At 42.8% G+C, this 15,733-nt stretch overlaps 1 long non-coding RNA gene across 6 annotated transcripts in view; it reads left to right on the top strand.

Annotated features, from left to right (window-relative positions):
• The first annotated feature begins 607 nt into the window (after positions 1–607).
• LOC117778343 overlaps positions 608–15,733 on the top strand; it is a 51,426-nt gene continuing 36,300 nt past the window's right edge. For 5 of the 6 annotated variants that reach the window (XR_004616776.1, XR_004616774.1, XR_004616775.1 and 2 more), the window contains exons 1-2: positions 6,350–6,479; positions 7,636–7,718. This is a non-coding gene — a long non-coding RNA (uncharacterized LOC117778343). Of the gene's footprint in view, positions 2,593–6,349; positions 6,480–7,635; positions 7,719–15,733 lie in introns of those variants that run through there. The other variant, XR_004616773.1, reaches the window with a different exon arrangement.

Below are 15,733 nucleotides of genomic sequence, written 5' to 3'. Positions count from 1 at the left end.
TGCAGCTCACTCCCTACTTCAGAATAAAATAAAAATAATGTACACACAGAACACAGAGGGAGCTTATCATGTGAACAGTGAATAATGTTTTGGATTCACTTTTTTAAACTCTATGGGCCCTGTTTAAAAAGGTTTTATATTTAAAAAAGGTTAACATAGTTGTTAATGTCTATTTTTATATAACATCAGTGTATGTGCCAGCTGTCAGTTTTTCAAACAGTAAAGCACTTGAACCAAATCAACAATGTTTGGTCTGCACAGACCGTCTGTACTGATTGTTTTTTTTAATTTTATGTTATTTTGGGATGGTTTCTAAGAATTTATACAAAATGGTACGATACGGTACAACACTACTCAGTACGATACAATGCGATATGATGGGACACGATAGGTTAGGATATGTATATGTTATGATATATATACAGTGTGGTATGATATCATGACAGTGGTACAGTACGATACAGTAGGATATGATGCCGCACAACTCAATACGATACAATATGTATGATACAATATGATACGATATGATATGTACTATATATATGATACAATATAACACAGTACTGTATAATATGAATTGATTGATACAGTAAAATACAATATGAAAAAGATAATCAAAAAGAGGTCGACAAGGGAGCAAGTTAATTAAGTACAGAAATAAAAATAGACAATAAAATAAAACAAAAGAAATATTTAAAAAAAAAACAGTGCACATAATTTGCACCTTTCACTACAGACAGAATATTAGTGGAACTATTGGTATAATTGTATTTTCCTGATATAATGACCATTTTAACATACAAATAATGTATGAGGATGGATGCTTTTGGTAGATTACAAGATAAACAAATAAAATCAGGTTGTAGGAGACCTTTGAGACAATAGCAATAAAGGCAATGACATGGACGACTCTAAGAGAATAATACATTTAATACAAATAAATAATTTGTAATTAGATTAAATGAAACTTTGAGATAAGAGGTCACATAAAAACTGTCTTTAGCTCCTAAAAATCCTCCACTGACTCCGGAGCTTCTAAAGACAGAATGTTGAGCTAATAAACTACAGGACGACGAGTAAAAACAAGTAAAAACCGACACGTTGTCTGTTATTTTAAAGATTTTAAACATGCCCACTGTGTTTAAACAGCACTGTTTATAATGCATTACCTCGGAGTTATCATCCGCCGTGTGTTCCTCACTAATGAATGTGTTTCTCTCTCTGTATTTAGTTATTCTGCCTCTGAATGGGTTCGTCTCTGCCTCTTTTTCCTGCCACTGTATCTAAAACAGTGCATTAACATCTGCAGCCCATTTAGTGCTGCTGACACCAGGCTAATAACAGTGTGTGTGTGTGTGTGTCTGTGTGTGTGTGTGTGTGTTAGTGCGTAGCTTAAGCACCAGCCAACAAGCACAGCTGAAAGGTGTCACCGAGGCTCCTACGCCTCCTCTAACAGTTACTGATTCAGGGGGCGCTTGTGTTTTTTCTTTTTTTCTTCTTCTTCTTCTTCTTCTTCTCCTTCTTCCATTTCTGTCTTTTATATGACCTAAAGCTGCTCGCTCTAAAGGGACATTCAACTCAAATGCTTTGTGTGCTCAGCAGCCAGTTTCCAGTCTGGTTCTGTGGCTGTAAAGGCGGAGTCATTAGACCTGAGGTTGCCGCCGCCAACACCTGAGGGACTAGTTTTTCGTATCTGTAGGTGAAATTGGTGTGCAGATGGAGAGGAGGGGCGGGTGTTAAAAACCAGAAAATAAAACGCGTGTAACGCAGCGTCCACGCCCCTCGCGTATTCTCCCATGCTCTCTCTTTGTCTGCATTGTTTTTTTTTTCCCGTCCATTTGAAATTATTGATCTTTTACAAATATTTTTCAAGGTATCTTAATTACTCGCCAAAGAAGCGGTGCCTTGGCCGGCGGACAACACAAATAAGTTAATTTGCATTTCTGTGTTGTGAGTGTTTTGGCAGGCGCCGCGCCGGTCCAGATTGTAACCCCTATTTCTGCCTCCAAAAACCTGCCTTGGAGGAGCGTCCACGGAGGGATTAGGGATTTAGTGGGGAAGGTAAGTGTGACTACAAGCTTTGGCTCGCCATCTGCTCCCCAGCAGAGTTGAGGCCAACCTGTGCAGCCTGCAGCAAAGACCTGGGCACTGTGCTAACTCTGGCTCGAGCCAACCTGGCGCCCGCGGCCCCAATCACCAACAGTCTGCTGATTAGTTGTAAGAAGCACTCCATATGTAGCAAAGTTTTTTTTTCCTCCTCTCTATCTGTGTCTGCCTCCCTTCCTTCCTCTCCTACTTATATATTCTCTCGCCGCATTAAATAAATATGGACGTATGCATGGGGGTGTTTTTTTTTTTAGCAAATGGCGGATCGCCTTGGGTTGTCTGGCACCGTAGAAACGAGCCTGTTCTTCTTCTCTCTTTCTCCCTCTCACCTCTGACAGAATACCAAGCCAGGGAAGGAAAGGAAGATGAAGAAGAAGAAATCCTGGCTGTCCTCCTCTCTTCTTCTCCTTTCCTCACTTGCTCTCTTTTGCCTGGCAGCGCCGGAAGACAGATGACAAGGGTTTGTGGCCGTCTGATCACCCCTGGGTGGGTATTTTCTAATTTATTTAGCGGCAGCTTATTAACAAACAAAAAAACACAATGAAGAAGGAGAAAAAGTGGAGGAGGAGGTAGGATAAAGAACACAGGGGGAAGGCAGGTCTCTCACCCCAGCAGCCAGGCGAGTCAACCCAGCAGAGGAAGAACCAACGAAGAAGAAGGGAGAGGATGCGCCGACTCCCCTGGTAGAGATACCCGAGAAGATCAAACGACACCGGAGGAGGTGGAGACACAGAAAAAGGAGGGAAAAAACACAAGAAACATAATGCTCATTATTAAATTGCAGCCATTCCTGTTGCCAGGAACCTATTGCTCAGTATTAATTATTCATATTTTATTTCAGTAATCCAATACTCAGGTGAGAGCGGCTGCTCGTGATAGAACATGTAATTTCGAAGCTTAATGGCAGCAGGGCGGCCTGAGCAAGGGATTAGCAGCAGAGTATAAATCACTAATGGCTGCGTGAACGTACAGAGGCTTGAATCCGTCTTGCTTTGTGTTTACTTGTGTTTTATTGCACTATGTTGCTCCGAGGGAAACACTTTGTGATGACCTTTCTGCAGAAACTTGAGAAATACAACTGCAAGGGGGGGAGAGGGGGGGGGGGGGGGGAGAGAAATAAAAAATCACACTTCCAGGCGGAATAAGTAATTTCCTGATTTGTCTAAACAAGACTTCATCAGCATCTTTTCTCTCCCGCTCTCTCTGGCTGACAATGGAATATACAAACGCACAGAGCGCAGGACGCCTGACATGGTTTGCAAATGCACAACGGCCTGATTCATACAAATTATGTTTTTCAAGGAGAATAGCACCATCACTTACTCGTGATCCGATTAGCTGGATTCTCCTCTGCGCTTGAAATTCATCTCGTCTTCACCCCAACACCTCGATTTGTCTGCTCGATGAAACACTTCGCGATAATAACAATTTATGGGCTCGCAGGAATTTGGAGAAGAGTATAAACATTCAGCGTTTATGTCAGCTAACTGTAAACCCTGAGGCCTGGCCTTCTTTTTTATTTTATGCTTCCCACATAAATGTCTCTGTTAGGGTCCCCATCGTTCTTAGACAGGCTGACAGCGCAGGAGGCATTCGCTCCTTCTTCTCCGTCCATATTCTTCACTGGGGGGTTCGAGAGAAAGTTGACCTTTTCTTACCGTGATGCTGATTTCCCACAAAATAAACTTCTATTCTATCAATGTTTTTCTGCAGAGTTTGAATAACACATTTACATCATTGTTAGTAGAACAAATTTAAGTAAAGGTAAATTTAGCTATAAAGGAACAACTGTATGTGTCTGTGTGTGTCTTATACTGCTGTTTTTTTTTCCTGTTTCAGTCCATTCAGCTCCTCCTGCTCCATCAGTGGCCGCTCTTTCAGGCCCATGATGTTTTTGACCTGTGATCATGATGAGCAGTTACAACCAGCATCTCACCCCAGAAAGAAGACAGCAATAGATATGTTTCTGGTAAGGTAGTGATAATTATCTCTATTGCGTTATAAGGGTTTTTTTTATTTTCTTAAAAGTTCTGCAAAGTTAAAAAGCCCAAAGTCTGCAGTAAAGGGAGCTGCTCTCCCCCACAGAACACACCTTGTCAGTGGTCAAGCTGATTGTTCCGCCTCATAGTGATGTTGCATTGGTAGTTCACACATTTTAATGATGCATTATGGGAAACAATGGGGGCACTACATAGGAAATACAAAATTTCACATACATTCAGACACCTCTACATGGACATATAGTGTCTCCCATGTTGAGTGAATATCCCCATTGCTGCAGCTCCTCTTTTCAGCCTCTGTCTGAAACTCTCCTGTCTCTTAAAGGCCCCCCTCCTGATAAAGCCCAGTCTGCTCTGATTGGCCAAGTGGCCCGCACTCTGTTGTGATTGGTCAACTGCTTCCAGCACATGTAGGAAATGCCAGCCTCAGCTCTTGCCTGGCTTTGTTAGGAGGCGTGTCAGACAAGCCGCTAGACTGGCCTTATGCAAACGTGCGGCCTTGTGAAGTCACGCACCCTTGGATGTATAGGCTGGTCTACTGACAAGGTGTCCTTTAACTAGAAATCGGTACCGATAAATCTTTAGTTTCTACATTATCAAGATCTTAAACACAAGTACATCAAGGGTCAGAGGTCAGCCAACTGATTTTCCTCAAAGGAAATCGTCATTTAACAAGTCGAGCCGACTGCAACCACCTCCATCCACAGGGAGTAGTAACGCCCGTGACTGTAAACACACGTGTAATGTGCCGTTGCTTTAAAAATGCATGTGATGATGCGGTGTTTGATATCCCACTTTATTTATATTTTTCATTTGTAGGGGCAGCGGGGTAGGTACTGGGCAGCCTCACAAGAAAAAAGGCAATTAGGTCCTAGAATATGCACACATCTTGCATGCTCTCTGGTCTCCCACAAATTTGGGCAAAAAAAAAAAAAAAAAGTAAAGGTCAGCCACGTTAGTCAGATTGCACTCGACAAATTCTAAAAAGGCTCGCTGGTCACGCCGAATGTATTCCCTGCAACATAATTAGCCCCCTCAATTCCCTGTTGTGCCAGGCTACCGGGTGTCTCAAAAGCCCCACCCATTCCCCCAAAATGCCTTTCACCTCTGCTTGCTCTGCGGTGATGCCTCCCCCCATTCACCCCTTCCTCCTCATCCCTTCCTCTCCCATCTCACTGCTCTATCACACATTGTTGCTACCCTAAACTTGCTGCAGATGCAGTCGGCTGATGCATAAATTAGTCATCAACATTAGCATTAGCCGGCGCATGGCACCCGGTGCCAACTGCTCTCCGAACGGCCATAAAAGGTCATGTTTTGATGACTGAATGCCACACAGGCACCTTGGCTCCCTGGAGGAGGGTTCCCCAGGTGCACGTGAAAGGTTAAAAATTACCTACCCGCCGCCGCCTGTCTCTGGCGAAGGAAATAATTAGGGGGTTTTTAGGGAGCGGCAGAATGCCTCGCTGTCAGATGACAGAGCGTTACCTAATGGTCGTATCTGGGGAAGAGTCAACCGGCCTGTCATTCTCTTGACAGGACAAATGAGCATAATGGTGGCAGGGAAATGGGCGCCTGTTCCCCCCTTTTTTTTTTCCGCCAGGGAAGTGGGGAGGTGGAGGAGGTAGGGGGGGTAAAATGGCAGCGCCTGAGCAGAATACACAAGGATGTTAACCTTTTTACATAAATCTGTTAACACGTGTATGAGTGCTGTTTAAAAGTGAGGCGTGATGCTTGCCTCCGCCAAGCTGGGGTGAGCCTGTCAGAATCTTTACTGCTACTTACTTCTTGAATTTATTAAAATGTACTATTATGTTGTTGATGTTATTTTTTTTTATATTGTTATTATTGTTATTATTGTTGTCATTGTTGTTGTCGTTATTCTAGAAGATATATTATAGAAATAATAATAATGAAGACGGCAGGATTTTTCAATTTGAGAAAATAAATTAATCAATAAATTAACATAATCTATACAGGACTCAAATTAAACAATTTTCTAGATTCATTCCTCTGCTCACAGTTTAGACTTTTTACCATCTGGTGTTGAATCAGAACCAACTTCATTTTTTATTTAATTTGTAGAATTTGTAATTTCTCTGTGAGATTGTCCGATTATGTTTCAAACTCAGACACTTGTTGAATCTTGTACCTGTTGAACCCTCTTACTCAAAGTTTTACTTATGAAATGCAGCTGGCATCAGAAGGTGCACGTGCAGGGGATTATGTTTGATTACACTGTGATCGATTTGCTCCACTCTCTGGTTCACACGACGAACCACTAGGTGGCGGCAGAGCAGGTCGTTGCATTGGCACTCCCCCAGCAAACAGGAGAAGAAGAAACACAAGGAAGTGGTGGTCCAAGCAGCTCAGGTTTGTCAAACATTCACGTTTTTAATGGTTTTTAAAACTACATGAGAACATTTCTGACTCTGGAGTTGATTGAATTAGCTGCTGTGACTGTTTGTTCCAGTTTGGCTGAGTCACAAAACACAATAAAGTAACTAAACACTTTCCCTTCAAACATTTGTGTTAATTCACCTGAATGAACACAGCTGTGAGTTAACTAGTGTGTGTTTGACCAGAAAAGAGAAACAAACAACAACAACAACTTTGTTAGTATTATTGTGTGAAATGGAGCAAACTGGAGATTCATGTTTCACTGTTTGTTTGTTTTTAGACCTGATTATTATTATTTTAGACAGTTTCCTGCTCTGATCTGTGTGTTTGCTGTGTTTTGAATTTGACATAAATCAGAAAATTAAAACAACAGTGGTTTAGACCCATGTTACACTTGTTTGAAGCAGTTTGGGCTGAATGACATTTAATTATCCTGCAACCTGGTTCATTTCATGTGATAAATTGTTAAATTAATAGTTTTGACCTAAGAGGAAAACCAAAATAATTATAGACACCGATAGTATTTAACTTCACATTCTAAAATACAGTATTTTTAATTTATTTGTACAAAGTGTCAAATCATGACACTTTGGGGCTGTAACATCTGCAGATCCTAATGAAATGTATCCTCCCCGTTTGGTCACAAGAGAAACGCATGAAACCAACATTTCATGCATCTCAAATGCTAATTAGGGGAGATATGGTCTGTGACCCCCCCCCCCCATTTCAGCAACATAGCAATTCAACATGCTTTTACATGAAATATAAAATGCATCAGGACAGTTTGTCAAAGCAACATATCAACAAACAAATAGAGAATCAAAAGTTAAATATAAAAAGTAATGAAAGGATAAAATAAGAATTAGAAGAAAGTGAGAAAATAATAGTCTGAATGCCTAACTTAAACATCAAGCAACTTCCTTCCAGCAAATATCAGAGTTGCAAGTTCAATTCCTCACAGTGATGAATGAACCCTGCCTGTAAAAGTTCAGCTCCAGGTTTACTGGTTAAAATCCCTAGAGCAAGGCACTACATACAACCAGACTTTTTGTCTCTTACTGATTCTGATTTTGTTAAAAATACATAGTTTGTCTAGAAGATTTATGATGATCTTGTCCTGTTATTGCAGAGCGGAGGTTCGGGTTCACCACTGCCCACTGTCCACAAGGTAATCCAACCTACCTGAGGTCCCACCACTCAGCTGCTGTAACGGTAAGATCACTCTTTGAATACTTCATCACATTCAGACACTGTGGAGTTTTTACTGATCTGTGTATTTTATGTGAAGGTTAAAATTAACCTTAGCTAATGTGAGATTTTTATTCTTAAACCAATCTTTGAGCACTTGTGAACAAGGTTTATACTCAAAAGCATTATTATATAATACATACAAATATAGCACACAATGTATAACTTTATTTTTAGCAATTAGAATTTTAAAGTTCACCAGCAACTTGTATGCATTAAATTACCTGTAAAGTGAGCATCTCAGGTTGTTTTTTTTTGGGGGGGGGGGGGGGGGGATTTGAACCTTGCAGTTACATCTGGCCTAAAATAATTTTCAGGTCAACTCTATATTTGTTCTAAATATGTTGAAATATGATTGAGTCCTTATTTGAAAGGAAGAGCACCGGATCATTGTGTGGTCGTCACCAAAATGCAGTTGGATCGTGGATTAGGCTCTGACATGTTGGTCTTCTGTGGAGCCTGCTGTGTTTAGTCTCCTCTAAACTGATCTCCTGTCAGCTCTTCACACCTCTGATCAGCCTCAGAGGTTCCACCAAGCCTCTGAGGTGCAGTTTAACACACACACACACAGCGGCATCATCTCTGTATTCTTCCTGTGTCACATCCTGCATGCTAACGGAGGGGTTATTAACATAACAAACTTAAATGTCCTATATAGATAATACGTTCGCAGAAATGCAAACCGGCTCAGCTGACACTGTTTAGGCAGCGCCTCCAACATCTGTTTATGAGCACTTTGCCTAATGATATCATCCGATATCATTAACTGTGGCAGTGCGCGCCGCAGCAGCAGGTGCAGCTGTTTATGCCCCTCCAACACCTCCCCAACACACACACACTCTAAGAGAAAAGACTTTCACAGTCTCCTCCAACACCAACACCAGTCCTTCCCTCCCTTCCACCCTATGAATCGCCAAACCGCTCATTAGGACAATTTTCCTCAACAAAAAAAAGCGGCCCCTATGATTTCAATCTGTATATCACCTGTAATTGTAGTTTTTAGCAGGAGCCTGATTCCATACATTTAGCAGGAGTAAACTGCGACTGCGGGTGCGGGTGCTGAAAGCACGCCTCTCGCCGCTGCCGCCAGCTGCAGAGGCTGTTTTTAGATGCTAGCCGCTTTCCTCCGGGAGGCTCTCGTAGGCCTCCGCGTATGTGTTTGTGCGTGTGTTTTTTCTGGGGGAGGTGGACTCGGAGCTTGGCGGCTCCCAGCTTTGTTTCATGACTTGATTCGCTCTGTTTAGATGATCGAAATTATAGAAAATTGTTTGAAATTATTATTTCTGGCAGCAGCAATGAGGCTGCCTCCTCTTCCTGACCGGAAGGCCAGGTTCAGGGTCTTCACAGGTTCTGTGGAGCCTGATTCGATCGTACGCGGCTGTAATTAGTCAGATGGTCCATTCAAATGTTGTGCGACACAGAGTTATCTGTTGCATTAGCACTTTACCCGAGGCAATTACAGTATTTATAGATCCAAAACAAACAACGCATATGGCAAAATGATAACTGGGTCCTTCCTTTTCATCTCAGGGAAAGAAAGAACGTATAAAAAAAAGAAATCAGCTCTCTGTTTTCAGGTGATTTGGTTTGAATACATCAATTTTTGTTCATGTTTTATCATAGTTTCCATCAGATACACCGAATACTCAGTGTGGTCGGGGAGGATTCTGCTCTTTTGCCACTGATCTCAGGCCTGCGCGTCTATGTGGTTTTGCAATCGGCTCAGATCAATTGATTCGTAATCGTAGAGAGTTCGTTTTTTGACTGTGAAGTGAAGGAATGAAGGACTGTGTCGTCTTAGACTGCAGCTCGTTCATTAGTGGATGCCCTGCTGCCAGTGAGACAGACCAAACATGTCGGGTTCTGATTTGACGTGGTGCAGTTGTGAATAGACCCTTACGTGTATTCTTTCTTTCTAGGCCAGCGAAGTGGGCTAGTGTGCTTTCACACCTACCTTGTTTTTTATTTCTGAAGCTATTATTAAAGCGTGAGACTTTTATTAAAAGCTGTGACATCAGGTGGTGAAGAGGCCAAACTTTTTTTCCAGTATGTTCCTTTAATAGATCCCAAGCAAACAAAGATCAAAAAATCCTAAGATATATTTTGCATTCGTTATAATTCTCACTTCCTCTTTGATACTTTGAAACTGCTCATATCTCCGTCCGTCTCGCGTGTTTCATCTCCTCAAAATTTTAAATTTCTTGCTCTGACAGTTCTACCCCAAGATGTGCATATTGGCACCCAGAGGAGGAGTTTTATTTGCAGGCAAAGACCCCGACACTGAACCCGCTCTGAGCACTGAGGCCCAGCAGGGAATACACACCGACCACACACACACACACATGCACATAATCATGTTGTTCACAACCTCATATGTGAGCTTGTTAATGCTATAGTAGCCGCTTACATGAACACACACCAAACGAAAACACACACACGGCAGATCAGATATATCTGAACGTGAGAAAACACACATGCACACAACAAACACACACTGCTGCTCCTCCTCCCAGCTGTTCTCTAAATGTTGATTACACAAGACACCGGGGGGAGCCCCCTCCTTCCTCCCCACTCCTCCTCAATCCGGTAGCCGGGCGATTACCCCACAAGGAGGCTGTGCAGGACCGGCTGACCCGAGGTGCTCGGTGACCCGGGGTTGGGAGTCCAGAGAGGGCCGTGGCCCCGGGGCCTCTTGGCTGGGCTCTTCTTCCCCCTTTCCCTTTTCCTTCCCTCAGCTCCGTGAGCAGCACATCTCAGGATGGGAGACATGGGCAGAGACAGCAACTGCCCGGGGACAACCGGCCGTGGAGCAGAACACAGAAATAAAGAATTTAAATCATAAAACTCCTCCACTGTCGAGACGCTCGGGTAACTTTGTGTCAAGTGAAACGGAGATGAGGCGGAGGAGGAGGGGGGGAATTAAAGTGAGATGATCTTTATCCTACGTGATTTTGTTCAGAGGAAATTTGTACATTTTCAGGCATTTAGCTGCAGCTTTTATCCTGCAGGAAAATAAGATTAAAGTACAAGAGGCAGCATGCTTATATGAAAATACTTTTTTTATCAGTCTAAATCACCATGTGCTGCTTTAACAGAGTTTAGATTCATGTGTTGGCCTCATAATCAACTTCTGTTAGCGACCACTGGGAGCTGCGGCAACGAAATTTAAACGTAAATTATCAGTAACGTCGGCGAACAAATTTCAAAGTGCAGTTTAATGCAGTCATCTCAGTTTTAAGGCAATAACCTTGGCTGAGTTTGTTCTACAACAGGTTAGAAGGTCAGACTGTGAAGCAGACTTTTAGTGAGGCAGGTCTGCTTCTGTTGTTTAAATGCACATGGCCACTTTACAATAGTTTCAGCGCTTGATGCTTCTAAAGAGCTGGCAGAGTCTGTCTTTTTGTAACGGCTGTGAGCTTAATTTTCACTTCACAAATTTCCTAATGGGGGAACCTAAAGAAGTCTCTGTGCTTTAGAACCCTTAGGCATGAAACAGTGGAGCCAACATTGAAGTTAATGATCAACCCGAGCGCTGTCGTCAGAGTGCACGGCAAAAAAAAAAATAGAAAAGGGAAGAGAAAAAAGAAAACAAGCCACCAGAGTGCAGAGGAAGTGTTGGTCTTTAATCCTGCAGAGAGTCTGCAACTTTGTTTTTTGGAGCTGAGACATGTGTGAGTGTGTTATTGTGGTGAAACTGAACTAATGAACAACAAGGCTGAAAACAAGTTCATTAAAAAAATAGGCCAAAGTTTCAAAAGAAATTCCCGTTCAATTGTTTCAAAGGAGGCATTTCTGTGCCATGGTCTTTATGTTCTGTTGATTTCAGGACGATTTCACACCTGAATGTCTTTGTTACATTGTTTACATTTGATTGGTCTCACATTGTTATTTAGGAAACGCACTAAAGAATTTAATCTCGCATGCGTACGTGTTGTCATTACCTACGTGAGCTGCGTCAGCCCATACTTGACATTGATTGGTTTGTAGCGTGTCTGATGTCGTGTTGTCAGTTGGGCGGGTTGTAGTTTTTCTTGTTGGACTGAAAAAAAGGGAATGAACCAGTCAATTTGGTTGTCGCTGTGAAATTATTACCATTTGTACTCGACGTTATATCGTCGAAGGCTGAAAGCAATCCTGCGAATCGCTTTCTTTTTCTTCTTCTATTGTTTAATTCTGTCTCAACTCCTCGACAGTCCGAACAATCCCCCAAAAATGTTCTCTAAACTGAAAAGTCAGATGAACCGGACCAAACAAGGTGGGATTGTTTAACATGATTTGATCCTCTTTTAATTTGGAATCATTACTTGTCACAGTTTACCTATCATCACCTACAATGTATAAGATCAGCAAAGACCAAAGATGGACAGAAGCAGATTAAGACAGTTCAGAACCCGACGTCTAACAGGCAGGAATATGTTATGTAGTAATATCTCGCTTTCCCATTTTGGACTCGACACACTGCACAGTATAAAACAGTCGCATTTTTACGCCTGGTCGTCCTCGTATGGTTAGATGAAACTGTTCTTCACGCTCTGCAGGAGAAGGCTGCAAATTCACTTAACAATGCAGGAAGTATGAATATTAAAACCTGCTCGACAGTGACTGTAAACCTTGGGTATTTTTGTGGCCCCCGGGGCTCTGGGGGGCCTCCACTGTCCAGCCGACTGGACGTCAACCAAGGCCGACAAGACAAACAGCAGCCGAAACCGACACAAGTTGGGGAAGAGCACGTCCAGAGTAAAGTCAACTTAATGTTCTCGATTAAAAAAAATGCTAAACTTGTTTTGAGTCGTCAGAATCTACATATACATGTGTTCAGCATTCAGGCCCAGCATCAGCTGTCTCTGCGCCTCAACTTCCTGCCTGTTAATGTATGCTCGCTGTGCGTTTGCCCGACCTGTCTGAAGTGATTTCTGACGGCCTTGTTTAATTAGCTGGATGTGTGTGTACTTTTATACATATTCATCGGCCGCAGATTTCAGCCCGATTGATGTTGTAATTGATTCAGAGGGTTTTATAATTCCTGCAAAAGCCGACCAAGAATTTCAATGACTTTGCAATTTGGGGGAATGGAGACGGGAGGGAGGGAGGGCAGGGGGGGGTGAGGAGATCTGAAGGTGCTGCTTGTACACCTGAGGAAACGTCGGCACGCCTCGGTCGGTATGATCTCTATCGTTTTACGGCGGATAAGAGACGGAGAGGCGAACGTCAGGCTGCTTTGTTGTTCCTCTTCCACGAGTAAATTACACATTTAGGATTTATTAAGACAAGAAACAATTTTCAAATGGTGAATCTTTGGAAGCCTCCATGGAGATGTGCTCATTACTCTGTAGCCTCGGGCCATGTTCACCGCCTCGAATGCATCCTTTTTCTTTTTTTTTTCTCCCCCCCTCCTCTTCCTCTTCCCCTCTGTCTGTATTTTTCGGCGCGGCGTTGCCATGCCTGACGCCGTAATGTCACAGTGGTTTGTTCAAAGCCGTGGCGATGATTTGGGCTCCCAGCAGGTGCCGCCCCGATGTCTGTTCAATTATTAAAGTGAGGGCCACATGGATGCATTACAGCTGCCGCACCCATTAGATAAAAAGACGATGGCTTTTGACATGGCGCATATTTCCTCTCTGCCTCACAAAGACGCCGCCACCGCCGCGGCCCTTTCGTGTTGCTGCTTTTTGTTTTATTCATCCCCGTTGAATAAAACTGTTTTTTCTTTTGGTATGCGTGGAAATATTAAAGAGCCATTTGTTCCCTTTCAGTGTTGTGGGCACAAGAGCTATTGTGATCTTTTTGATTCCCTCTCATCAAACTGAGGTCATGTCAGCTCCTCGTCGTTGCCTCTACTCTTTCAAACCTCCCAGCAGCCCCCCCGTCGCGCAAATCTATCCATGAAAACGGCTGCCGTGGCGATAAATAAATCATATGGTGGACACAAAGTTAAACCTTGTCACAGTCGCTTCCAGCAGCTTCTTTCCTTCTCTTTTTCTTTTCTTCGCATAGCGCTCAGATGTTTGTGCTCTGATGACGATCTAATGACCAATCAAAGTCCTCTGCGACGGAATCGGGCATAAGCCTGAAGCCAAAAGATGGCACCTATAAATTCTTTATTGGTTATTTCTTCCTCCTCCTTCATTCAGAAAAAAAATCTCTTAAACTTTTCCTTTTGTGTCTAAAACTGAAAAGCAGGGTCAGAGGCACACGACAAGAGTGTTTATGAGCACAAGGATTCAAGTCGAGATCTATACGGGCGTGAAGGCGGCGTGTTTTCAGAGGAAGGTTGACGAGACAAAAACGCTTGAGCAGGCTTTGTGTTGTGATGAAGGAGGTGGGGGGTGGCAGGTTCCATGTCCATTCTCTCGATAGACTGATAGAGAGTCGCCACAGCCTGGTCACGAGGTCAAGGCTTTAAAAAAATAATTACAATTACATGCAGTTGATGCTGTGGCCCAGTTCCTAGTCATGGAACATTTGCTGTCAGGCTATTTGAAAACTGATAAATAGATCAATATATCACTTTCACATGCCACTAGTTTGTGTGTGCTGCTTTTTTTCCTCATAAATCCTGATGACACCTCTAACAGTAAATATCGTTAAACTGCTGCAGCTCATGAGAATATAGGAATATGAGATAAACTTATAGTCTTTCGTCATGTGGCGTCTCTACCCACAGACTAATTAAATTGACCTGAATGAGCCACATGCAGTAGATGTGCGACACGTTTCTCTGGGAAGTAACTGTGTACGTTTAGTAGTTCTGTCCCTGATACTTTTACTCACTTCATTTCAGAGGGATTTTTCAGAGGGACGCTGTTCTGTCAATAAAGACAAATATACCCCCAAGAAATCTTTAAGTCCCGGAAAACTCTCACGTCCCTTCACATTTGTCATGTGACCCTCTGAAAGGGTCCAACCCTGAGGTTTTAAACCCACAACCATCCACCTCCACCTACTACAACATTTCTGTATCTGTTTTATCAATAAGTACTTTTGATACTTAACCTTTTGCATGTAATAAATACGTATATATCAGCAGTGCATGTTACGACAAAACATGAAACTTAGACGACAGAATTGGCAGATTCGATTCAGCTGAACTTCAGTCATTGTGTTTTTTAACAGTTGGATCGTGGTTAGTTTGCTTAAGGTTTCTCATGTGCAGTTATTTGGATTTCACTTTGTTTTCACATGAAATCTCCAGAGACGTTCTGATATTTCATGACTCAAATTCAAACCAGGAGACAATCTGACATTGTCTCAGTTTGTTTTTGATATTCTCGTGCTTCTCGTGTATTTTTAAGTGAAAAGAAAAATAGTTGTGGAGTAGTATCAGGCCACACATGCAAACCTTAACTCCCACTCCAACGCACCCCAACCTCTCCTCCTCTTCCTCCTCCTCCTCCTCCACCTCCTCCTCCTCGTTTGATTCTTCACTGTGTGTTCTGTACATGCCAACAAATCCTAATTGCACCCCGCACTCTTTTCTTCCCACCGATGCTGCGCGCTTCGTGCCACCAAATTCCTTGTGTGCTAATTAGGCACGCAACCACGGTGGATACACTCCTGACAGGTGCTGCTGGCCTGCCGAGGTCACACACACATCCACTCAAAAACACACACACGGCTAAAGACAGAGAGAGAGAGAGAGAGAGTGAGAGAGACGCTCGTGCTCACAGCATTAAAAATAAATGGAGAGAGGAGAATAACGAGAGAGGCAAGACGTGTTAATTTCTAGCTTCCATCTGTTATTACATAAGCACTGCCAACAACGACGCATCTCTGGAAGAACGACGAAAGGGGAAGAGAGGAGGAGAGGAAGAAGGAGAGCTGAAAAAGCAAAACAACAGCCATCACTGAAGTCCTCCTGCATGGAAGAAGAATCCCTGGGGGAGGCCCACGGAGTGGAAATCAGATTGATCGAGCAAATGCAAACTTGAAGTTTAATCTGAAGGGTTTCGCTTCCAAAACACATAACCTGGTGTTCTTTC

This window comes from Hippoglossus hippoglossus, chromosome 2 (genome assembly GCF_009819705.1).
Source record: "Hippoglossus hippoglossus isolate fHipHip1 chromosome 2, fHipHip1.pri, whole genome shotgun sequence".
Taxonomy (NCBI): Eukaryota; Metazoa; Chordata; class Actinopteri; order Pleuronectiformes; family Pleuronectidae; genus Hippoglossus; species Hippoglossus hippoglossus.
The sequence above is the reverse complement of the archived record's forward strand: the minus strand, read 5'-3'. Positions and strand labels throughout refer to the sequence as shown.